The sequence below is a fragment of the Balaenoptera borealis genome (genome assembly GCF_965194805.1).
Source record: "Balaenoptera borealis genome assembly, chromosome: 4".
NCBI classification, from domain to species: Eukaryota; Metazoa; Chordata; class Mammalia; order Artiodactyla; family Balaenopteridae; genus Balaenoptera; species Balaenoptera borealis.
In genome coordinates this window covers 49,018,214-49,046,084 of record NC_138861.1, presented here as the reverse complement: position 1 = coordinate 49,046,084, position 27,871 = coordinate 49,018,214, and the positions used below count along the sequence as shown (strand labels likewise).

The window sequence follows — 27,871 nt, the reverse complement described above, 5'->3', positions numbered from 1 at the left end:
ATTCCTTTTTCTTATTCTTCTGAAATCTTCCAAAACCCCTTCTGCTCCACTCTCACCTGATAAGCTTATGTCATAATTCAAGAAAACAGATGTATTCAAGACCTACCTTATCTTTCCATCAAAAATTCTTCCTCATTCTCTCTGCCTTTCCTTCTGCTCTACTGCAAGTAGTGTTGCTGCTCAGATCTCTGCCAACCCCTCCTCTGTGCTCCAACACTTGCTCTAATATGCTCTCATTTTCTCAAATTACTTATAGCGAGTTCTCATGCTCTGCTGAATCCTTTCACCAGCAAACAAATGTGTGTTATTACCCAACTTAAACATAGACTAAAACAATAGCTTCTGTTGAGCTCATGTCCCCTTCTAGCTACCATTCCATTTCTCTGTGTGCTTTCACAAAAAAACTCCTTGAAAGTCTACATTTGTTTAATTCAAATCTCTTTTCTCTTGAACCCATACCAGTTAGGCTTTTGCCCTTACCACCCACTGAAACAGATCTTGTCAAATTTTAATGACTCTATGTTGCCAAATCTAATGGTCAAATGTCAGACCCCAAATATGCCTGACCTATCAGCATCATTTGACACAGTTGACTATTTCTACTTCTTGAAAGAATTTCTTCACTTGGCTTCTTAGTTCTCTGCCTAACTGGTCTCTCCTCAGTCTCCTCATCTCCTGACTTGCAAATGTTGAAGTGCCCAGACCTCAGTCCTCAGATCTTTCCTCTCCTCCTTTCCTTCCCTAGGGTGTCTCATTTTGTCTCTTCTTTAAATATCATCTAATACTGACCACTCCCAAATTTGTATCCATCGTTATAGTTGGGATTTCTCCACTGAAATCTAGTGTATGTGTGTGCGTGGGTGTGGGAGGGTGTGTATGCGTGTTTGTACACACAGGCCTCACATCACCACTTATATGTCTAATAGATGTTTCAAAATTAAAATGCCCAAAACTAAATATTTGTTTTTCTTTTAAAAACCTACCCATCTTGAGGTCTTCCCCCATTTCAGTAACTATCAATTCCATCCTTCCAAACCCTTGCAGCTATCATTTATTCTTCTCTTTGACTTCAATATCCCAAATCCAGTCTGTCAGCAAATACTGTCTGCTCTGATTTCCATAATTCAGTCATCTTTCATCACCCTCACTACTACCATCCTAATCCTAAACACCAACATTTTAGGCCTAAATGATCAAAATAGCCTCCTAACTACCTCAGTTCTTGCCTCCCCAGACGCTACATACAACACAACTAAAGAGGTGTTTTAAAAAAATATGCATTCCTCTGCTCCAAATTGGCTTCTCACTCCGATTATAAGGCAAATTCCTTACAATGGTCCACAATCCCCTGCATCATGGGGCACCCTGCCGCTCCCGGCAATAGCTGCTACTATTCTCCCATCCCCAGTTCATTCCACACTGACCTCCTTGCTGTTTCTCTAATAAGCCAAACACACATCTGTTCCATGGCCTTTGTATTTTCTGTTCCCTCTGCCTGAAATTCTTTTCCCTGAATATCCTCATGTCTGGTGCCCTCACTTTCTTAAAACCGCTGGTCAAATGTCACCTTATTAAAATGGCCTTCCATGACCACACTAAAAAACTGCAAGGCTAATTCCACCTTCAGCACTCTCCTCCCCCTTCTGGTTTTATATTTATCCATATTTATCAACATCTAACAATGTAAGTTCTATGGAGGTGAGTCTCTGTTTTATTTCTGGCTGTTTTCCCAGCATCTAGTGGATGAAACATGTCACGTGCTCAGAAAATATTTATTGAAAGTAATTCAATGAAACAACAACATAGCCAAAATAGAACCATTCACACACACACACACACACACACACACACACACACACACACACACACTACTCCCTTCATCAAATTTTTGCGGCCTCTCTAAATAGCTCCACTATCCCCCCCAGTTGCTCAAGTGAAAAGCTTATGTTGTCATCTTTGATCCTGTCTTCCCCTCATACCCCACATACAATTTTTCAGGAAGTCATGCCCACTCTACTACAAAACTGATCCCACATCAGGCCATTTGCTCACCATCTTTACTGACACAATTCCATCCTAAGCCTTTAGGAACTTCCACGTGAACTATTGCAACAGGTTTCTGCCCCAATCTTGATGTCCAAACAGCAGCCAAAGTGTTAGTTCTGAAGCATAAGTCAGCACACATCCCTTCCCCACCTCTCTGGCTTCCGATTACAGCTGGAATAAAATCTAAAGTCCTTAGCACAGCCCACAGGCTCTGCACTAATGCTTTGGTTGCCTCTCGGGTCTCATGTCCCTCCATCCTCTACTACTCACTACACCCCAGTCATGCTGTCTTTGTTTCCCTCTCTTGAATATGCAAAGCTCAACTTCACCTTTGTTTTTTTGCTTTTGATGTTTCTTCTCCTTGAGATACTCTTTCTTTAGGTCTTCATTATGGCTGCTCCCACCTCACTGTTCAGGTCTTAAATAAAATATCACACCCTCCCACAGGCCTTCCCTGCCATCTCTAGCCAGAAATACTGACCCATCCCTCCCATTTTCTATACATTACCCAATTTTTTAATGCTTCATAGAACTTATCAGTATGTGAATGAATTACATATAATTGTCTCCTCTACTCTCTTATCCCCAGTAGAATGTAAACCCTTTGAGGGACGTGACCACTTCTGTGTTGTTCTCCATTATGTTTACAGTGTCTACAATGGTGCGTGGTACATGGTATTATACATACAGTGATGATTTAATTACTGACTTCATAACGTCTCCCAACATTTATTAAGTGGCTAAAATGCACCTTTCTCTGTTCCAAATATGGAGGCTATATGAACATGAAAGTAATAAAATACCTATACTATGAGATAAAAAGATAAGTAAACAAATTTTTGCAATGCAATGTGACAGTCTCTGCATTTCTCTCCACACTTCCTCTATATAAACTACATAAATTATTTGAACTCACTAGTCTATTAAAGTGAGCTATTAGGCTGTGTAGTGAGTACATCGCCTTGTCATTATGACGTATGCCTGAACTCCTTAATGCTTTTGGTTCCTGTCATTTTGACAAATTCAACATTCTCTTTGCTAGCCTCAATGCTTCAAATCTCTTCTTCCAGTTAATTCAAATTCCGTCTTCTAAAATCTTCCCTTTTTATCACCATGACTACCTCACCGCACTCCTTAAGCTCTTCCTCTCACTTCCTAGGTCTTAATAATTCAATTCAGAAAGTGCTTGAGTGCCTACGAGCACATTGAGTCTGTACATCTTGTCTCAGCACTCAAGGCCCTGTATCTCTGTTCCTACTCTCTTGCCTCTATGCAGCCCATTTATTAATTCATATACCTTTTCCTCCATGTGTCTATTCCTATTCAGAGAGCACTTCCACTTCAAATACTACAATCCTTACTACCACCTGCTAAGCCAAACCCAGCCTCAGTCTGGTTCATAATAAAATCCTAGATAACAAAATACAGATTATAAGAAAGCAATTAAGCCTCATTCTAATACAAGATGCTATGACACAAAATCCAATATTTGGTGTCCTTAAGGTCATGTAAGAACAAGGTTCCCATACAGTAGTAGGACAAATATTTAATAAGAAAATTATAATTAAAAGATATTTCTACAGTGAGCTAGCCTAAATTTTAAATTTTTAAAGTAAAATATGTTACCCTGAGGCTGTTTTCTGAATAATTGCATACTGTAATTCAAAGATCATGAAAAGTATTAACAAAGATATTATGTTATCAAATTATGAAAGAAAGTTTACAAATTTAAATAAGAAAAATGCAGATATTATGATAAAATACCTTAAATTTTTTAGAGAAAATAAAAATATTTTAAAAACATTACATGGACCAATTTATTATACCATCCATTTAGGCTCAGAAATGGAATGCAAACTTTTAATATGTTCTAATTCCAACTAGAAATTTGGGATCTTACTGTTCAAAAGTTGCTCAGTACTCTGACACATACAATGAAGAGATTACTTTGACTTTGGATACTCAACATTTTAGTATATTTCTTAGGAGATAATTTTTATTTACTTTTTGCCTAAAACAAGAAAGAATGAAGGAAAGCGAGAGATGAACAAAAATGAGAGAGCACTATTGTGAAATGTGGAGCATGCCATTGTAAAATTTGCAGTTGCAATTAAAATTTAGGTAACTAGAAAGTTGTGTGCAGAAGAATATGGAATGCTAATCAAAAATTTCTGGAATCCAGATAGTTGTAAAATACAGGAAATTAAGGGGGAAAAGCTAGGTCCTAAGAAGTCCCAAAGGCTTAATTCCTTGACTCATACTGATAAAACAACAGAAGGTAAATCAAATGCCTTTTATGTACCTTTGACTTTAAGACCAAGATGTTATTCATACTTACTCCTTTGACCCATTTTCCTGTACCATTTAGGAAACACTGTAATAATTAAGAATTAAAATCTTGGGCTTCCCTGGTGGCACAGTGGTTGAGAATATGCCTGCCAATGCAGGGGACACGGGTTCGAGCCCTGGTCTGGGAAGATCCCACATGCCGCGGAGCAGCTGGGCCCGTGAGCCACAACTAATGAGCCTGCGCGTCTGGAGCCTGTGCTCTGCAACAAGAGAGGCCGCGATAGTGAGAGGCCTGCGCACTGCGATGAAGAGTGGCCCCCGCTTGCCGCAACTAGAGAAAGCCCTCGCACAGAAACTAAGACCCAACACAGCCAAAAATAAAAAATAAATAAATTTTTTAAAAAAGAATTAAAATCTTAATTGAGATAAAATTGACAGATAGTGAGATGCATAAACCTTAAGTGCATAATTTGATGATTTCTGATACATATTTACACCCTGAAACCACTTCCCAATAAAAATATAGAACATCTCTATCATCTCATAAAGTTCCTTCATGTCAAGTGATCCTACACCTGATCAGCAACCACTATCTTGAATTCTATCACCATAGATTAGTTTTGTGTGTTCATGCATTTCATAAAATAGAAACAGGTAGTGTATAATCTTTTGTGCCTAACTGATATTTCTCAGAATTACGATTTTGAGATTCATGCATGTTGTGATATGCATCAATAGTTGATTCTTTTTTATTAATGGATAATATTCTTCTGAATGAATATAACACAATTTGTTGATTCATTCAGCTGTTGTTGAAATTCCTGAGTTGTATCTAGTTTGGAGCAATTATGAATAAAGCTGCCTTGAACATTCTAGTATAAGTCTTTTTGTGGAAAAATGCTTCCATGTCTCTTAGTTAAATAAATATCCAGGAACAGAATTACTGGTTAATAGGTAGGTATGTGTTAACTTTTTAAGAAACTGCCAAACTGCTTTTCAAAGAGGTTGTCCCATTTTGTCCTCCCATTGGCTCCACATACCACCAATTGGTGTAGTCAGCTTTTCAGTGGTAGACATTCCAGCAGGCATAATATGGTACTTCATTATGATTTTAATTTGCATTTCCCTGATGACTAACAATGTTGACATCTTTTCAAGGGCTTTTTTGGCCCTGCCAATATCTTCTTTTGTGAAGTGTCTGTTCAAATCTTTGCCCAACTTCTTCAACTGACCTGTTTGTCATCTTATTATTGATTCATAGGAACTTTTAAAAATATATTCTGGGAACAAGTCCTTTGTCAGATTTTGTATTGCAAATATTTCCTCCCAGCATGTGGCTTACTTACCTTTTCATTTTCCTGGCAATTGTCTATGGGCAAGCAGAATTTATCCTCTTATTTTTCCTCCATATTTTTCCTCTTATAATTAATGCTTTTTGGTACCTATCTAAGAAGTTTTGCCTACCACAAGTGTAAAGTATATTTTCAAAATTTTTTCCAGAAGTTTTATGGCTTCAGATTATATTTTAAATCTATAATCCATCTCAAGTTAATTTCTGTATGATGTGAAATAGAGCTTGAGATTTATTTTTTCATACATTTATACTCATTATTAAATTTTAAGTTAAAATTTTTGGTGAGAAACATAAAAACACAATATACCTAATGTCAGCACTTACATTTTTTCCCTTTCACATTTTGCCAGCCTTCTTTGTATTATTGTTGTTGCTTTTTTTTTTTTTCAATTTTATTTATTTATGGCTGTGTTGGGTCTTCGTTTCTGTGCGAGGGCTTTCTCTAGTTGCGGCAAGCGAGCGCCACTCTTCATCGCGGTGCACGGGCCTCTCACCATCGCGGCCTCTCTTGTTGCAGAGCACAGGCTCCAGACGCGCAGGCTCAGTAGTTGTGGCTCACGGGCCCAGCTGCTCCGCGGCATGTGGGATCTTCCCAGACCAGGGCTCGAACCCGTGTCCCCTGCATTGACAGGCAGATTCTCAACCACTGCGCCACCAGGGAAGCCCTGTTGTTGCTTTTAATGTATCTCATGTCTATACAAGAATAGTCCAAACGGAAGTGGGCTAAGATGGTTCACAGGTCTAGGGAGGGCAAACCGCTTTTGCCATTTGCTTCTGGCCAAATTCCACCTTTTCTGAGGATATTTGCTGGATAGCTCAAGCTTAGGAGGTTTCTCAAGAGGTCTCATACATCCTGGGGTCAACATGCATATTGAGCAAACTGCATCATCCTCTGCTCTTATGAAGTGCACTGGCATTGACAAATGATTTGATCTTCTAACCCAGAAATCTACTTGAGCGGCCAAAACACGCAGTTGCCTCCTGGTATTGGGTCTATGGCAACTGCCAGATCTCTTTTTAATAAAGATAACACAATGCTATCTTGCAGGGTTTTTAAAAATTCTACAAAATAAAATAACCAAGTAAAACCTAATACTTCAACATATCTAATTATGGAATCTCATTATTTTACTAAAATATTTTTAAATCTGCCATTGCTATTTACTGTAAGGTACACACCAGCATTCTCGCCTTAGGACAACCACAGCTCCACTGTAATAAAAAGAAAATAACAGCTGTATGAGCACAAAATTAGCTTGACCAAGGCCAAACAAAAGTAAGACAGTTGTTCTGAGGAGTTAACAAAGCCAAGATATAAGCTGCACATAATAGCAAAGTCCAAAAAGTTCTCAAAATAACAGTTCACATTTCATGATTTTCTAAAATCCCATTAATAAAGTCAACCAATGGAAAAGAGTTAACATGTTTCACTTGTATTTTTATAGCAGAGATATTTACTGGTTCAAGATCATGAAGTCGATAAAGTATTTTAGGAGAAACTAACACAATTTTGTAGTGGTATCTATGACATCCAGAGAATTTGACTTATTGCCAAGAGTCACCAAATCTGACTCTCTGAGCAATCAGATATTAATATTGTGTAAAAGTTTTTGCCTTCACCGTATTTGATTTTCATGCAGCACTAACCTGAAGTATTTCAAAACAGGGACCTAACTTATAATATCTGTGATTTTTACATAAAACTCAAATAGCTGGTACAAAGTGTCATATTCAAAAGACAGAAAAGACAGCAACAAAAAGTAATTAAAAGTAATTCCAATTCCTAGTTGTACCTCTTGGAAAATGTTAAACGAGATCCAATTTATAACCCATTTCTTTAAAATCGTCTCTTTTTTTCTCATTCCTATTGATTTCATATTTTTCCCACTCCTTAACTCTCCCCACTCTCACTTTCCATCTTTTCCCTAAACCTCCTTCCCTATCTTTCTGACTCTTGATGGGACTTTCCCTTTCCTTTCCCCACTTCCTTGTTATCCCTTGCTATTCTCTTTTTTTCTCAAGACAATATCTTCATGCAAATACTCACTCCTAATTCTACTGTTCAGCCTCTAAAGATTATGCCAATCTGCATAGTAAATTGGTTAGGCAGGGGAACAGAGAAAAAACATGTCTCATCACACATTAATATTTTCTGTCCCAGTTACATACACATCACCTCTCTTCAAGAGGTCTCAAGGTATTTTAAGGTACTCAGCATTCCAGTGCACCTCCAGCTAGGAGTTATCTGTCAATCAGACTTGACAGAAAGACTGAGGTTAAGCAATTTTCTCAATTAAATTGAAGATAATAAGGAATTTGGCTTAGGGCTCTGTTTCCCAAATTAAAACATTTTCCCAGTGTACACCAAGCCTCTCTAAGGCTTTTCATGTACAGACACATCTTACTCATCTTCAAAACTGCTTTTACTGGCATTATAAACTTTCTCCACTTTTCTGAAACAAAGGATCTTGATTAAAACAAAAAAAATTAAACTAATGGCAATCATTTTCTGTAGTCAATAGGTGAACATACACCAGTTTTTTCACAAAATAAATATAAAATTCTGATCATGATGGATTCTTAAAGAAATCACTTCCATATACTGCCTGACAAATAAGCAAAAATATAAAAACCCTTATCTCCATACCTACTTAGAGAAAAAGAGTCTAGCTAATTTTGTGTAAAACATAGGGCTGCTAGGTGTTCCCTTGCTAGAATATAAAGAAAGTCACAGCTTAAAATAATCTACGTAATTTTTCAGATAAGATAAAAGTGAAATCTATGACAAGGAAATGATATAGTCTACATCTAATGAGTGACTCCATATACTTACTTCTATGTGGTCCATCCATACTGGGAACATCACACTTAAAATCACATTTTATCAGACGTGGAAGACCCAAAGGACACTAAACACCAGAGAAAGTTTCACCATCTTATGAAAGACCCCCATAGTGCTACATCTGCCCAGGCCTAAAAGATCCTGAAGTCAAATATGATTGATTTTACTACCTCTGGAAAAGATGTATGAGAGTAGAAGTGTAGAATTCATAATATGTGCTCTAGTTTCCAAGATGTAGAGATATATGAATTTTGAGTTTTAACTAAAAAGCCATCCCCTTCAGGAAACTTCCCATGATAAGGTTAAAGCATTTTCCATCTTACTTAATTTCAACTCTCCTAGTATTTTATTCATATTTGATTTGGCATTTAAATGTAGCTGGTACTCTAGGCCTGTTTGACTTCTTCAATGTCAAGCAAGCCTATCAGCTATATGTGTATAGGTTTGTTCAATGAGCATTGTTAACAGTGAAAATATACTTTTGATACTTACTTTCATGAAATATTTTTTGAGTGGAAGTCTGAGAAGTGTGAACATTATGAAAGAAATTTTGTGTCCTATATTAAAACTCTTTGTAAGAGTTTTTCCATTCTTTTGTTGAGTTTATTTAATTAATTCATATTTTTCCATAATCAGTGGTCTTCTAGGTCCTCAAGATTACCAGGCAATGTTTCTATATTTTCCTAGTACCTGTCTCTATTATTCTATTTGCCATCCACCAGTTATTTCAAACTAATTTCATTCTTTACAAACCTTATGTCCTTTCCCACCAACTCTTAATTCTTAGAAAATAATGTCATCTCCTCATTCACAGAGAATATAGAATTTATCTGTATAACAGTATAAACTGCTATAACAAAGAAGCCCTAAAACCCAGTATTTCAATAAGATAACTGCTTATTTGTTTTTGACATAACATGCAAAGGTAAATAGGCAAGCAGTCTAGGTTCTGCTCAGGATGACAGCCAGGACCCCCAACATTGGCTCATGCCCTCACATGATGAAAATGTGGTTTTCATCAGTGTCCAAGACTGACTTCCATTTCAGCCAGGTGGGTAGAAAGAGCGACTGGGGCAAGCCACTTTATCTTTCCCAGAAGATGCACACATCACTCCATTCACATCCCATTGGCCCAAATATGATCACAGAACCACATTTAGCTGCAAGGGAGGCTATGTGCCTAGCTAAAATTCAGGGGGATTCTATTACTAATAAAAATAAAAGGAAAATTAATACCAGAGGCAATTTAACATCCATGAAACCAATAGATAGGAATTTTTCAACTTAGCTCCACAAATCATAACTCTAACCCTAACCATAAACCAGACACACAAAAAAATGTACCTGGATTCACACCCATTCCTTCTGACGACCTTTGGTTAGTGGAGAATCTAACCATCCTCCTTTTGTCTTGAATCTATCTTATTTCATTTTCCAGGAGCCTTCCTCTATCATTTATTCTCTTCTCTTCAAATACTGTGTCTGCTGGCTCCTTCCCATCAGAATTACATGTTTAGATCTCTTCTGTTTTCATTCTTCAATTTCCTTGAGCTATTTTCTTCTATAAACTTAAATTCTTGAAATATTCCTCTAAAGTGGAGGGACATACTGTTCTGTGAACTGACTTCATCAGAATCACCTTGGGAACACTAAAAATTCAGATACCCGGGTCTTATCTTAGGGGAAGTCAATTCAGTAAACCTAGCATGGCATAGAATCCATATTTTTAAAGCCCCTAGATGATCTTAAGTGCGCCCAGTTCGGAAACCCCTAGTATGCTCTTCATCTGTACTTGCTCACCTCCTATTTACACACCCAATTCTGTTTCCATCCTTACTAGTCCACTCGGGAGATTATGAAAATCACATCTCTATGTACCTATTTGGATGGGCTAGAAAACCACAAGTCAATCTTGACTCCTCTTTCGCACACCCACCACCATGCTAGTCATTACTCACCAATATCTCCTCTGTTGCTAAAGGTAACGTTTATTGATTGAAGGTAACGTTTACTGGTTGAAGCACTTCATGTGTACTGACTCTGTTATTCCCCTTAATAACCCGAAGTGTCTGGTACTATCATTATCACCAATTTTTAACTGAGACACTGAAACCCAGAGAGTCTAGGATGGCTCAGCATCACAGTGTTAGTTAAGGGGCAAGCACCAGGGCTTGGACTGAAAGTCTGGTTCTTAGTCTATGTTCTTAACTCTCAGCCATTACTCTAAACTGCTCCCTTATCACTTAAAAATCTCTACAAATTGCTCAGATCTCACCAACATAGTCTGGACCACATCATCTCTTCCCTGGTTTAACAGAGTGGCCTCTGACTAGTCTCTTAGCCTCAACTCTGTCTTCTCCAACCAGAGATGTGCTCATATCACATGACTAGAGAACCTGTTCATATCAGCTCACAGAGCAAACAATGTCCATCCCTTCTCACCTTCACATTCAGAAACATCATATTGGTAGCTTTCAAATCAGCATAGTGGAAATATTTACACTACAGAAGTGGGCAAACACCACAAATCAGGGGGTTTTGTTCCTCTGAAGAGCCAGTTTTTAAACATTTGTTAGTACACCACTGTCTCCAGTCTACATTCATATACCAGTCAAAGACTTTGTAATCCACGGGGCTAATCATAATCATGTGATCAACTTCTCAAACTTCATAAATCTGGGCTAGTTGGGTCTTTTATGTGCTCTTAGAAGGCCTTGAACTTCATCACCCTAGAACTTATCACACTGTATTGCAATGGTTTGTTTACTTTGTTCTCCCATTAGAGTGTTTGAAGATAGAAAGTGTTTCTTTCATTGTGTTCCTAGCACCTAAAACAACGCCTAACTCATAATCAGTGCTTAAAAACTATTTGTGGTATAAATGAATGAAATAACGAATAAAAGGTCTTTACCCAAATATTTGCCAATTCTCACACTACTCCTTTTAGCAACTGCCTTGTTACCCTTTACTCCTCAGTTTATGAACCATACATTCTAGGACTTTATGGATTACAGATAGGCTATTCATCCCCAGATCACACTTTTTAAAAGTTAGCAATAAACTTGACTAAGCTCTTAAATATTAGAAATAGCTACCATCATCAAAGTCACTGAAAATGCTCTTTTGCATTTTATTTGCTCAAATTATACAAAGTTCGGCTTGTAATAGAATTGCAGCCTCAGCTTCCACCTTACGAAACTCTTCTGGGAAAGAAAATAGTTCTTGAGAGCTAGCTTCTGTAGCTGGAGAAATGCCACAAAAAAATCTGAATATGCTGCTGTTCCTTAAAATAAAACCCTCTCTCATTCATGTAATTAGTGTTGCTTTGGAAGCATTATTTCCATGGATAAGTACAGCATAATTAATGCAATGTACAAATCCCATCTCTAACTAGAATTTTAACATAATCTATCCCTAAATTCTATCCCCAAAGAAACTTAACAAAAGTTAAATGTTTTTAATTTATATAAAAGATACTCAAAAAACAACTGTGTTTTGTTTAGAATACCTTATCTCATCATTTTAGGGTCTCTTTTTTTTCAAGTGGTACTACTTTGACTAACTTTATTTTATCTTGTTTTCAAATATTACTTTCTCTCCCAATCCGTATCTTAATGTCGACGCCTTTTACTGATATAGTCAATTCAAACCTTAAATTATTTTTTAAAAACAGAAGTATGCTGGTCATCTACTGTGTGTTCAGCCCTTTTTTAGGCATTGAAAACCAGAAATAAAACGATCATAGATGATTCCTCCCCTTAGGTAGCTGATATTATAGTAAGGGAGGAAGACATTAAATAAATAAATAAACTAAGTACTTTTAGAGAGTAGTAAGTGTTATAACAAAAATAGAGACGGTGGGGCTTCCTTGGTGGCACAGTGGTTGAGAATCTGCCTGCTAATGCAGGGGACACGGGTTCGAGCCCTGGTCTGGGAAGATCCCACATGCCACGGAGCAACTAGGCCCGTGAGCCACAACTACTGAGACTGCGGGTCTGGAGCCTGTGCTCCACAACAAGAGAGGCCGCGATAGTGAAGAGGCCCGCGCACCGCGATGAAGAGTGGCCCCCGCTCGCCGCAACTAGAGGAAGCCCTTGCACAGAAATGAAGACCCAACACAGCCAAAAATAAATATAAAAATAAATAAATAAATAAATAAGATTAAAAAAAAAATAGAGACTGGTGATGAAATGACAAATGTGCCAGGCCAAGGGTTGGGCAGGACAGAGTGGGCTAGTTTAGATAGGATAATCAGACAAGGTCTTTCTGAAGGGATGACACATAAATTCAGATGGGAAAAAAGTTAGCCAAGTGTATATTGGAGGCAAAAGTATTCCAGGCAGAAAGAATACAACAGCAAACTCAAATACCCTGAGATATGAATGTAGCATGTTTGGTAGAAAAAAAGTCAGTAATAATAGGAGAATAGTGATTTTAAATCACATGGTCTTCCAGTATATTTAATTTTATTTTCTTTAAGAAAGTACATACTAATATTGTTAATCATAAGCTTATCAAGCTACCAACATAAACTCCCTGTACATAGAGTTGGGAAGAGATGTGCAGTGGCACACCATTACAGACTATTTCAGCAGACAAATAACCTCAAGAACGTAAATAACACAGCAATAGTAAAGTGTAACTGTAAAAACCAGGAAATGATGTCTTGAGTTTTTATTTATCTTCGTTTTAACAGTACTTATTTGTGAGTATATACAATTTAATTTTTAATAATGGCTGTGTTAAATAACTGGGTGATAAAAAACTCCTTAGAATTTAACAATCGGTTCCTAAAGCTGGTACAAGCCGGCTCCAGCACACCAGTACTGCACGGTCTCTCTGAGTAAGGGCTCTTCAATCTGCCCAGAAACCAAAAATGATTTATAGGGACATTTAATTCTGTATCCAGCTCCCTGCTGCCAAATGGCTTTTCCTACTTCCCCATCACCCACCTGAAAACAGAAAAGAAAAAGAAGGAGAAAAAGAAAAAGAAGAAAAAGAAAAAGAAGAAAAAGAAAAGAAAAAATAATGGTTTTTAGATATATCATTTGTGGAATATCCTGGGAAGTAAAATGAGTTATCTTTTTGATTTTTAGAATTTCTTATATATAATGTCAAGATTAAACGCCAAATTTCCAGGATTCTATACTAACTCTTGGCAGTAACAAAATAATAAAATTATTTAAAAGGAATCATATGACAAACTTAAATTAAATACTAAGATTACTAACATGCTTTTAAAAGTACTTAAGCATTGAGATAAAAGCTAATGATTATGTTACTAGATGGCTAAGCAGAGTATAACTTTTAAAAATTCTAATTTGTTTTGCAAAAGCAAAGTACACCAGAATGGGATGCTGAATAACCAATATTACTATGTTCCGAGTTGGTAAACACAAGAGCATTCCTAGAATGGTAGCATAACAAATACTGGCTTATAATGAGTACATAATTTTATTTTCTCTACCCTTAGCCACACCTTCACTATCACTCATCTAAATTTAATTTTGTAACAAACAGTTTGCCAAACATTAAAAATTTTCACTCTGTTGGAGACCTGGAGCAGATGTTACCATTTATTTTGAAAAGGAAACAAACACACACAAACAACACATAATACTGCTCCTAAGGTTGCAAAAAGTTGAGAGCTTACAGATTGGTTCTCTAACATAAGAAAAATTTATATATATATGTATATGTATATATATGTGTGTATATATACATATAAATTTATTATATATATTAAACACAAAGCATAAATATAAAATTATGATGATTTTTATTTTTTTAATAGATCTTTATTGGAGTATAATTGCTTGACAATACTGTGTTAGTTTCTGTTGTACACCAAAGCGAATCAGCCATTTGCATACACATGTCCCCATACCCCCTCCCACTTGAGCCTCCCTCCCACCATCCCTATCCCACCCCTCTAGGTGGTCACAAAGCACCGAGCTGATCTCCCTGTGATATGCTACTGCTTCCCACTAGCTAATTATTTTACATTTGGTAGTGTATATATGTCAATTAGCAAAACATATAAATTACAAAAGATCATGGGCTTACACAGGGATGATTTTCTTTAAGAATAATTTTTCTACACTATTTGGCACATGCTTTACTCATATCAAAAGACAGATGTACAATTTTACATATGGAGGATTGTTTTAAATGAGCTATACATAGTATCATAAGACCTAGGCTAATAGCCAAATTGATCTGAAGGCCTTATTAACAAATGCAGCTTTCAAGAACAGCAAAAGAGATGGCCTGGATACTCACTAAATGGACAGAATTGACTATAATTCACTAACTCCTTAGTGTGGTTCTACATTTTGTCTCAGAATAATGATTGCCTTTGGCTGTAGCATCTACTCCAAAATATGGGCAAAGATGGACTGCTCATCTTTCACACAGCTTATTACACATCAGAAGGAGCATTTAGTTATGTGTGGCTTAAGAAACAGATTATGTTTTAAATCACAGAAACTTAGACACAGAAAGGCAAGAATGAGTTATTGATCCAGGAATCCATATGAGTTAGAAGTTTTGCAATATAACAAAACCTGGTAAAAAAAATAAATAAAATTTACTAAATATTGGAAATGTTAATCTAACCAAAGTTTCAAACAAAGAAGTTAATTTAGCAATTAATTAAAAGGAAAAAATATGATTAAAAAATTAAATATAGGGGCTTTCCTGGTGGTGCAGTGGTTGAGAATCTGCCTGCCAATGCAGGGGACACAGGTTCGAGTCCTGGTCTGGAAGATCCCACATGCCACGGAGCAACTGGGCCTGTGAGCCACAACTACTGAGCCTGCGCGTCTGGAGCCTGTGCTCCACAACAAGAGAGGCTGCGATAGTGAGAGGCCCACGCACAGTGATGAAGAGTGGCCCCCGCTCGCCGCAACTAGAGAAAGCCCTCGCACAGAAACGAAGACCCAACACAGCCAAAAATGAATAAATAAATAAATAAATAAATTTATAAAAATAAAAAAAATTTTTAAAATAATTAAATATAGCCACCTTGATCAAGCGATCAATATTAGCATCATTAGTAATATGACACATTTGATACTACATACTCCCTGATAGAATGCACTAAAAAGGCCATTCTTTCTCCAAATTCATAACCTCAATTTACTCAAAAGAAAGATCACACAAGCTCCAATTGAATAATGTTCTACAAAATACTTGACCATTATTCATCTAAAGTACCAAAGTCTAAAAAGAGACCAAAAAAGACAAAGGAACTGGTACAGATTGGAGGTGATTAAAGAGACATGGTAAGTAAATGCCATGTATTGATAGGATGCTGGATTGGCTCTTGGAACAGAGAAGCAACATTAGTGGAAAAACTGAGGAAATAGAATTAAAGTCTATAGTTTTTTATAGTTTTAAACACTGTTTAAAATTGAAGTATAGCTAATTTACAATATTGTGTTAGTTTCAGTTATACATATATATATTCTTTTTCATATTTTTTTCCATTACAGGTTATTACAAGATATTGAATATAATTCCCTGTGCTATACAGTAGGTCCTTGTTATCTATTTTATATATAGTAGTGTGTATATGTTAATCCCAAACTCCTAATTTATCCCCCACAAAGTCTATAATTTGTTAATAGTGATGTGTCAATGTTAATCTCTTTGCTTTGCTCATTGTACCATGGTTATGTGAAGTGTTAACCTTAGAGAAGCTAAGTGAAGACTATATATGGGAACTGTCTGTACTATCTTTGCAAATCTTCTGTAAAATCTAACATAACATCAACATTACAAGTTTAAAAGGATACCTGGATTTACAATATACAAAATAAAGAGAAAAATAGAAATCACATATTTTATCATCAAACAAAAGAAATATTTGATTGATTTGTTGATTTGTCTCTTTCCCTTCCTTCCTTTCTTTCTTTTTTTCTCTCTTTCTTTTTAATACCAAATCTCTGACCAAGAGACTGACCAACACGGAGAAGGGCACACATTCTGGAACCTGAGTACTCAGCTTCAGATTCTATCATCTCCACCATTTACTGTGTGATTTGGGGAAAATAAATTAACTTCCTGTGCCCAGTTCCTTTGTTGTACACATGGGAAGAATAATATCTGCCAGATAGAGTTGTTTGAGAATAAATGAATTATTATGTGCAAAGTACTTAGAACAGTGTGTGCAAAAGTCAGCACCATTTGACAGAAATATCAAAATATTTTGGAAGCAGAGTGATGTCTCACACTCTAGGAAGTGAAGGGGTTCAGAATGAGCCTCCCCAAAACACACCACCTTGGCATGTAGATTACTTTGAGCTAAAGGCAATCCAGACACTGTGGGCTCAAGAGAAATTTCTGTCCCTCCCTTAACTATCTAGAAGAATTTAAACTGGGGGATGGGGGGGGGGGGTCTATCCCAGAATGAAAATTATTACTGGAGATAAATTTTATCTGAGGGACCCATCTGCATGGCAGAGCAAAAATCTAATTTCTAAACATCTGCTCTTTTTCTTATTGTCCTGTGAATTACCCTCCTTCCAGTTGAAGCCCCAGTCCCCTTTCTCATTTCTTAGCTCAGGATGGCATATATACTTCATTTTACCCTGTCTTTGAATTCCTCATATATGTGGGGTTTCTGTACATACAAAATTAAATTTGTTTTTCTCCTGTTAATCTGTTTCATGTCAATTTGATTATTAGACCAGCCAAAAGAACCCTTGAAGGGTAGAGGAAAATTCCTTCTCCCCAACAAAAGCAAAATGGAATAACTCTTTCCCTCCCTTTACTCCTTTCCTGTAATGCAGCTGACATTAGTAGAAGTTGACTCATCTAATCAAATACTTCTGACTGGAATTTTGACTCCAGAAAGGATAACATGTCAAAACGCAGAAAATTCCCAGCCCTGGCATTCTAACCAAACCCTCCCCAGATGGAAATCAGGCTACGCTCTCTTGACTGACCACTTTTATGGTTTCTTGATCATCTTCTCACTCTGGATCTCCAATGCTTCTGCCACTCTGTGAGCCAACATATACCCTTCCCTCTGCTGCTCAAGTTGATAAATGTTGTTTTCTATTATTAGCAGCCAACCACAAAGATGCTGTGTGTGTGTGCCCTGATACTGTTATCCAATGACGCAATTCCTAAAGTTTGGGAGGAGAGGTGCCCCAAAGTCTTGCTTCTGTGGACATTCTGTGAATGTCCACAAATCACACTTTGACTGAAAAGAAATGAAGTTTGTTGAGTTGGTGTTTGAGACAATAAATTAGAAGGAAAGGAAATCTCATTGGAATGTAGGCTCCTTGAGGAAAGGTACAGTCTTTCAGCCATGTCCCAATTGCCTATCATGCAAGTTCTCTCCAGTCCCAGTACAGATAGTAAACAAAAGTGGATGCCTATTATTCATGGGGATTTAATTGACTGTAATAAGAATACAACAACTATTGATTGAACCAATGGAAAAAATGGCCCATAGTTTGGGTTTGTTCTCTAGACAATTCATTGTACATTAAACACTAAAAGTTCAATCTGTACCCTTCAATGGGTGCCTCATAAGAGGACTTTGATACTAGAGAATGGCTATGGGTATCTTTGTATTTTGCATGTGAGAGAAATTATTTGAGAAGATGGAATAATTACTGAAGGGTCTGGATTAGCATATAAATGCAATGTTACTTAAGTGATTGATAAGAACTCAGAAGAAATTTATTGACCTCACAAAAAAAACTCTTAATTAAAAATTTAGATTATCAAATTATAAACTACTCCATAGGCTCAGATTGGGTAAGATTTCTCAAGACTACAAAATAACACTCAGTTAATCATTTGAAAGTACAAGTGAAAGTCTCCACAACAGTTTGTGAATTAATGTATAACAAGAATGTTACACATTGCTAATCAAGAATCAAGAAGTCTAATCAAGAATCATACCATTAGTATGACATATTTAAAGATATTTCCTCAAGGTGAATATTGTATTAAGATTTTTAACTCATCCTATTGTAATTCTGATAATTGCGTGGTTTGGTATTTTACTATAGACACGGATATTTATACAACTGCAAAATGCTCAGAAAAAGTAGCAACAGTAATGGAGGCAATTTAAAAACTGTACTGCAACTATAAAATAGTAACAAAAATGGGAAATTGCAATAGGAAATACAGATCTAAAAAAAACACTTTATTTTAAATTTTCCCTAGTGCCAAAAAGGAAGAGTACTAGTCCCTCTCCCTTTAGCTTTTTCCTTAGAAAACTTGAAATTGGAAATGTTTCTCTGTCTTCTTGAGATGTACATAAATCTTTTTAAAAGCTTAATAAGCCTCATGTCAGTTCTGCAACCCAGGAATGTATTTCTTGGAGGGCTCAGAGTCATTTCTTTGAAATGTGAACTTCTAAGAGGATGGATGGCACTTGTCTCCCTGTCTCTGTGGGAATTTAAGCCTAGGTACTTGGCTTCATGATGTTACTTACTGCTTTTCATAAACATACATGAAGTTTTGGGTTTTATTTTTGATAAAGACAATTAACATGTACATATTGGATTGTATCTGCCTAGCTATATAACAGGGTGAGATTTGTTTCTCCCTTTGCAATCTCCTTAGCAGATTGCCTGTGAATTGCATCTCAGCCCGATTTAATGTTTATTCAATAATAAAACTTTTTCCTTCTTTTCTACATAGAGAAGGTTCACTGGAATGTTAGGAGATTTCATTTCTAATTATATTTCCCCACCCAGATTAGTAGTAATGGGGTACAGTGGGAATAATTCCTATAGAAGCTAGTTAACTTCTCTCTTAATAAACTCATGTCCAGTTCTGGAAAGCCATGTAAGGATAAGCCATCAGATACAGAAACATTAAATAAAACACAAACTGATCAATATAAGCTACCAGCAGTTCTGGGGGAGAAAAATAAAATAAAACTTTTGAATAACGTGGTTTTTTATATTAATACCAAAGTAGAGTGCACTAGAGAAATGTAATTCCAACTTACAAGGTAATAGTGTCCTTATGACATGATAATAGACAATGAACCACAAACACTTTCAGGGAATTAGAATATGGTAGAATAAATCTCCAGAATGAAGATGGCTAGAGCCATGCCAATTTTAACTCTGTTTTTACGACATTCTGAAAATGTGCCGAGAAAACTTTCAACATTAAGGGTGATGACGTTGACAAACGTGAGTGATCACAAGGTTTGACTGCCTAGATACATGGTTTTGCACACTGGAGAAAGTAGGCTATTCATGGTGTTTTGTAAAGCTAAAAGGGCCTTTGATGGCTAGTTGTTTCTAGAGCAGGTGATCAATGAAAGACATTCTCTCACCTGCTTTTCTATTCTTCTGTACAATATGTATGAAACAAAGAAAATTTCCTAGACTGTGGTCTGTATAACACCAGTATCCCACAAGACATTATTTATACTGCATGAGAAAAAATGGGAAGGAGGAAGAGCTTCTGTGCTCAAATAAATCTGAAAATCCCCCTCTTGAAGTTTTACAATCTAGATAAGCATATTAAATGCTATGAGGAGACATGCAGTAAACAAACCCAATTAATGAGAACTCCCAGAACCATTTGACCATGAATTCTCCTCCCTTTTATTTTTACCCATTCAATAATAATAATGATTATCACTTATTATGTGTCACAGTTTTGTGTGCTACTTTACACTGACTCACCTAATCCTCAAAAGACCATATGAAGAACATGCTATCATTACCATCTCCATTTTACAAATGAAGAAACTGAAGCTTAGAAGGGTTAAGTAACTGGCCCAAGGTCACCCAGCTTGTGGCAGAGGAAGAACTTGAATCTAGAAAGCCTGCCCCCATTGACTTTGCTCAGCTGCCTCTCCTTCCTTAGCAGAGAGCTGTGCATGCTCAGTGCATTCATTGCCAGGGAAGGTTACTGCTTTCACATCAACTGTTCTCATTTACTCCTCTGAATGACTTCCATTCCATGGTTGGTTGGAGTTACGTTCCCTGGTTTCCATGTCTATCAGCTGCACTGTTGTCATTTCATTGTCCCTTCCCTCTGCATTTTGGCAGCGCTTCTCAGGTTTGTCTTCCACAACACTTGGTGCCTCCGTTTCCTCATCTAGAGAACATGAATAATACTACCTGCCTCATAAGTTATTGTGAGGTGTAAACAAAGACCTGAAGTGAAGTCTTTTGAACAGCAACCTGCACAGCAAGAGCCTGGTGAATACCAACGATGATGATCACCATCATCACCTATATTATTGTTACTGTTTTCCCCATTGATTCAGACACAGAGTCAGCTTCTGTGTGGGTACAAAGAACAACATATGGATAACAGATTGATAACAGCATTCGACTGCTTAGGTATGAAATGACTGAGAAACAAAGGGCTTTCCTACCTACTTTCAGAAGAGCAAGCTTTTTTCTCTCTTGCAATGGAGACTATCCAACGCTTTTTTTCAGTCTAGTTTCTATGGCCTTGCAATGAGTAGAAAGTCCCTTGGAATACAGAAAAAGTAAACTGTCAATCCATATGTTCTTTCCTGTTGTGATTTCTCGTGTTTTCCTCTGTTGTTATAGACATTTAAGTTAGAAGATGGAAATGAATGCATTAGAGAAAGCCAGTGAGATGTTATTTTTAACCAAAATAATGGAATTTTGCTCTTAAAAGATATTCTTCAACAATATTTGCATCTGCTAAAAACACTGAGATTTCTTTCCAGTTTTTTACTTAAAACTCAGGGAAATTTTCTTATTTGAAGAGAGTGGTTATATAAGTTCAGTGTTGCTCCATTTATGAATTTCAGAGAAACCTAATATTTGTATAGCTACATGAACTTTTAAAGAACTGTGTGGGCCACCGAATCAAATCAATATTAGTGTGCATCCCTTGATCCATATAGTAGTAGATGGCAACTGGATTGCTCCCCACTCTTTAGATATGAAGCTGACTTGCTCACTGCCTGGGCAGCATTGGCCTTCCAGCCTAGAGCAGTGTCTCTCAAAGGGCTTCGGCCACATGGTCTTACCACCTCATTTTCACAGAGATTCTGTTATTGCTCTCTCCCATCACTACCTAGAGAGGCAATATTACTGAAAAGTAATAAATAATAACAATTACAACAACTAACACTTGTAGTGCTTACTCTGTACCAGGCACTGTTCTAAACATTTCATATATATATATAAACTCATTTAATTTCATTCTCATAGCAATCATATGAGTTAGGATCTATTATTATCCTCATTTTACAGATGAGGAAACTGAGGTGGAGAGAAAGAAATTTGCCCAAAGTCACACAGCTGATAAGTAGCAGAGATAGTAAATGACACAGCAGAGATTCATATCCAGGCAGCCTGGCTCCAGAGTTCTTGCTTTTGATCTCAAGGCTGTGCTGAATGAGGGTGGTGTGGAAATCCTTAGGTACATAAGAGATGGGGTGGGGAGGAAGGCTGTCATCTCTAGAGCCTGCTCCACCTTCCAGCTACCCACCTAAGAGTAGCCTTAGGCAGGGTAACTCTGTTGGTTTGTTGATACTTTTCAATGTCAGAGAAGACTGATGGGAAAGAAATTTAAAGGCTGAACCAACAGGACTTGGAAACTGATGGATGGAGATCAAGTTAGAGCCTGTTTGACAGAATACACTGTTAACAGAAATAGAGAATCAGATCTGCCTTCAGGGAAATTCAGTGGCATTCATGAAAAACCAAAGAATAAACACACCACTTCATTCAATGAGGAAAGTAGTATGATTTGCTCCAGGCTTTGTAGAAGGACAAAGGACAAGCACTTACCCAGCTGGGTGAGGAAAAAGGATAATCAAGGAAAGCTCGAAATAGTCAAACCCATTTTCTAGGATCATAGACCAGTAAATCCAGTATTTCCCCTTTATAATCAATCAACAAAAACATTTTTAAATGTTGTATATGCTTATCATAGTTAAACAGGAACACTGCAAATTGTATTAGAGTGATTCTAGTTTACAGTTTTCTAAGCATCTATTAATTATTAACTATTTCTATCAAAATGTCTTATCCACAAACTTTTTGGTTTTTGCTTTTTGTTGTTTTGTGCATTTGGGATTTTGAGGGTTTTTTCTTACCACAAGTGGGCTATATGAACTCTACATCCTGTCTAAATATACTCTTGTCCTTTTCCATAAGGTAATCTTAAGAATATTCATCACCAAATAGGAAACAGAGCTGCCATTCTTTACGAAGAGTCATGAGTAACGGTTTATTCTACATTTCTAAACATTAGATTTTCTAAAAATCTCAAGAGAGTCAACTTATTTTTATTGTCCCTAAATGTTCTAGGCATAATGCAATTTTCATTGTTTAAAAGCTTACATTAAAATTATGCCCCATTAATCCATAAATTGCACATTACTATATAAATCTACCTAACTCCTTTTTAAAAGAAAAACGAATCACTACCAGAAATAGTTAAGAATGGTCACATTCACAGGAATAGACAAGATGAAAAGTCAGAGGGCTATGTACCAGATGAAGGAAGAAGATCACACCCCAGAAAAACAACTAAATGAAGTGGAGAGAGGCAACCTTCCAGAAAATAATGATAGTGAAGATGATCCAGGACCTTGGAAAAAGAATGGAGGCAAAGATTGAGAAGATGAAAGAAATGTTTAACAAAGACCTAGAAGTATTAAAGAACAAACAAACAGAGGTGAACAATACAATAACTGAAATGAAAACTACACTAGAAGGAATCAATAGCAGAATAACTGAGACAGAAGAACAGATAAGTGACCTAAACGACAGAATGGTGGAATTCACTGCTCTAGAACAGAATAATGAAAAAAGAATGAAAACAAATGAAGACAGCCTAAGGGACATCTGGGACAACATTAAACACAAGAGCATTCGCATTATAGGGGTCCCAGAAGGAAAAGAGAGAGAAGAAGGACCCGAGAAAATATTTGAAGAGATTATAGTCGAAAACTTCCCTAACATGGGAAAGGAAATAGCCACCCAAGTCCAGGAAGCACAGAGAGTCACATACAGGATAAACCCAAGGAGAAATACGCCAAGACACATAGTAATCAAATTGGAAAAAATTAAAGACAAAGAAAAATTATTGAAAGCAGCAAGGGAAAAACAGCAAATAACATACAAGGGAACTCCCATAAGGTTAACAGCTGATTTCTCAGCAGAAACTGTACAAGCCAAAAGGGGGTGGCATGACACACTTAAAGTGATGAAAGGGAAGAACCTACAGCCAAGATTACTCTACCCGGCAAGGATCTCATTCAGATTCGATGGAGAAATCAAAAGCTTTACAGACAAGCAAGAGGTAAGAGAATTCAGCACCACCAAACCAGCTCTACAACAAATGCTAAAGGAACTTCGCTAAGTGGGAAACACAAGAGAAGAAAAGGACCTACAAAAACAAACCCAAAACAATTAAGAAAATGGTAACAAGAACATACATATCAATAATTACTTTAAACGTGAATGGATTAAATGCTCCAACCAAAAGACACAGTCTTGCTGAATGGATACAAAACCAAGACCCATATATATGCTGTCTACAAGAGACCCACTTCAGACCTAGGGACACATACAGACTGAAAGTGAGGGGATGGAAAAAGATATTCCATGCAAATGGAAATCAAAGGAAAGCTGGAGTAGCAATACTCATATCAGATAAAATAGACTTCAAAATAAAGAATGTTACAAGAGACAAGGAAGGACACTACATAATGATCAAGAGATCAATCCAAGAAGAGGATATAACAATTATAAATATATATGCACCCATCATAGGAGCACCTCAATACATAAGGCAACTGCTAACAGCTATAAAAGAGGAAATCGACAGTAACACAGTAATAGTGGGGGACATTAACACCTCACTTACACCAATGGACAGATCATCCAGACAGAAAATTACTAAGGAAACACAAGGTTTAAATGACACAACTGATCTGATAGATTTAATTGATATTTATAGGACATTCCATCCAAAAACAGCAGATTACACTTTCTTCTCAAGTGAGCACGGAACCTTCTCCAGGATAGACCACATCTTGGGTCACAAATCAAGCCTCAGTAACGTTAAGAAAATTGAAATCATATCAAGCATCTTTTCTGACCACAACACTATGAGATAAGAAATCAATTACAGGGAAAACAATGTAAAAAACACAAACACATGGAGGCTAAACAATACGTTAATGAATAAACAAGAGATCACTGAAAAAACCAAAGAGGAAATCAAAAAATACATACAAACAAATGACAATGAAAACACGATGATCCAAAACCAATGGGATGCAGCAAAAGCAGTTCTAAGAGGGAAGTTATAGCAATACAAGCCTACCTCAAGAAACAAGAAAAATCTCAAATAAACAATCTAACCTTATACCTAAAGGAACTAGAGAAAGAAGAACAAACAAAACCCAAAGTTAGCAGAAGGAAAGAAATCGTAAAGATCAGAGCAGAAATAAATGAAATAGAAACAAAGAAAACAATAGCAAAGATCAATAAAACTAAAAGCTATTTCTTTGAGAAGATAAACAAAATTGATAAGCCATTAGCCAGACTCATCAAGAAAAAGAGGGAGAGGACTCAAATCAATAAAATTAGAAATGAAAAAGGAGAAGTTACAACAGACACCACAAAAGACAAAGCATCCTAAGAGACTACTACAAGCAACGCTATGCCAATAAAATGGACAACCTGGAAGAAATGGACAAATACTTAGAAAGGTATAACCTCCCAAGACTGAACCAGGAAGAAAGAGAAAATATGAACAGACCAATCACAAGTAATGAAATTGAAAATTTGATTAAAATCTTCCAAAAAACAAAAGTCCAGGACCATATGCTTCACAGGTGAATTCTATCAAACATTTAGAGAAGAGCTAACACCCATCCTTCTCAAACTCTTCCAAAAAATTGCAGAGGAAGGAACACTCCCAAACTCATTCTATGAGGCCACCATCACCCTGATACCAAAACCAGACAAAAATACGAAAAAAAAGAAAATTACAGATCAATATCACTGATGAATATAGATGCAAACATCCTCAGCAAAATACTAGCAAACAGAATGCAACAACACATTAAAAGGATCATACACCATGATCAAATGAATTTTATCCCAGGGATGCAAGGATTCTTCAATATATGCAAATCAATCAATGTGATACACCATATTAACAAATTGAAGAATAAAAACCATATGATCATCTGAATAGATGCAGAAAAAGCTTTTGACAAAATTCAACACCCATTTATAATAAGAACTCTCCAGAAGTGGGCATAGAGGGAACCTACCTCAACATAATAAAGGCCATATACAACAAACACACAGCAAACATCATTCTCAATGGTGAAAAACTGAAAGCATTTCCTCTAAGATCAGGAACAAGACAAGGATGGCAACTCTTTATTATTCAACACAGTTTTGGAAGTCCTAACCACGGCATTCAGAGAAGAAAAAGAAATAAAAGGAATACAAATTGGAAAAGAAGAAGTAAAACTGTTACTGTTTGCAGAAGACATGATACTGTACATAGAGAATCCTAAAGATGTTACCAGAAAACTACTAGAGCTAATCAATGAATTTGGTAAAGTTGCAGGTGACAAAATGAATGCACAGAAATCTCTTGCATTCCTATACACTAATGATGAAAAATCTGAAAGAGAAATTAAGGAAACACTCCCATTTACCATTGCAACAAAAAGAATAAAATACCTAGGAATAAACCTACCTAGGGAGACAAAAGACCTGTATGCAGAAAACAATAAGACACTGATGAAAGAAATTAAAGATGATACCAACAGATGGAGAGATATACCATGGTGTTGGGATGGAAGAATCAATATTGTGAAAATGACTATACTACCCAAAGCAATCTACAGATTCAATGCAATCCCTATCAAATTACCAATGGCATTTTTTATAGAACTAGAACAAAAAATCTTAAAATTTGTGTGGAGACACAAAAGACCCCGAATAGCCAAAGCAGTCTTGAGGGAAAAAAATGGAGCCGGAGGAATCAGACTCCCTGACTTCAGACTATACTATAAAGCTACAGTAATCAAGACAATATGGTACTGGCACAAAAACAGAAATACAGATCAATGGAACAGGATAGAAAGCCCAGAGATAAACCCAAACACCTATGGTCAACCAATCTATGACAAAGGAGGCAAGGATATGCAATGGAGAAAAGACAGCCTCTTCAATAAGTGGTGCTGGGAAAACTAGACAGATACATGTAAAAGAATGAAATTAAAACACTCCCTAACACTATACACAAAAATAACCTCAAAATGGATTAAAAACCTAAATATAAGACTGGACACTATAAAACTCTTAGAGGAAAACGTAGGAAGAACAGTCTTTGACATAAATCACAGCAAGATCTATTTTGATCTACCTCCTAGAGTAATGGAAATGAAAACAAAAATAAACAAATAGGACCTAATGAAACTTCAAAGCTTTTTCAAAGGAAAGGAAACTACAAACAAGACGAAAAGACAACCCTCAGAATGGGAGAAAATATTTGTAAACAAATCAATGGACAAAGGATTAATTTCCAAAATATATAAACAGCTCATGCAGCTCAATAGTAAAGAAACAAACAACCCAATCCAAAAATGGGCAGAAGACCTAAATAGACATTTCTCCAAAGAAGACATACAGATGGCCAAGAAGCACATGAAAAGATGCTCAACATCACTAATTATTAGAGAAATGCAAATCACAACTACAGTGAGGTATCACCTCACACCAGTTAGAATGGGTATCTCAGAAAATCTACAAGCAACAAATTCTGGAGGTGTGGAGAAAAGGGAACCCTCTTGCCCTGTTGGTGGGAATGTAAATTGATACAGCCACTATGGAGAACAGTATGGAGGTTCCTTAAAAAACTAAAAATAGAATTACCATATGACTCAGCAATCTAACTACTGGGCATATACCCAGAGAAAACCATAATTCAAAAAGACACATGCACCCCAATATTCATTGCAGCACTATTTACAATAGCCAGGTCATGGAAGCAACCTAAATGCCCATCGACAGACGAATGCATAAAGAGGATGTGGTACATATATACAATGGAATATTACTCAGCCATAAAAAGGAACGAAATTGGGTCATTTGTAGAGACGTGGATGGATCTAGAGACTGTCATACAGAGTGAAGTAAGTCAGAAAGAGAAAAACAAATATTGTATATTAACGCATATATGTGGAACCTTGAAAAATGGTACATATGAACTGGTTTTCATGACAGAAAGTGAGACACAGATGTAGAGAACAAATGTATGGACACCACGGGGGGAAAGCAGCGGGGGGTGGGGTGGTGGTGGTGGGATGAATTGGGAGA

The 27,871-nt window shown here is 36.6% G+C and overlaps 1 protein-coding gene across 5 annotated transcripts in view; it reads right to left on the bottom strand.

Moving 5' to 3' along the window:
- MAPK10 (mitogen-activated protein kinase 10) overlaps positions 1-27,871 on the bottom strand; it is a 356,081-nt gene that overhangs the window by 251,437 nt on the left and 76,773 nt on the right. The window contains exon 1 of one of the 5 annotated variants that reach the window (XM_082391157.1): positions 6,014-25,895. The exons of the other annotated variants lie outside the window; for them this stretch is intronic. The gene's annotated coding sequence lies outside the window, so the exon portion shown is untranslated. Of the gene's footprint in view, positions 1-6,013; positions 25,896-27,871 lie in introns of those variants that run through there. 5 annotated transcript variants of the gene reach the window in all.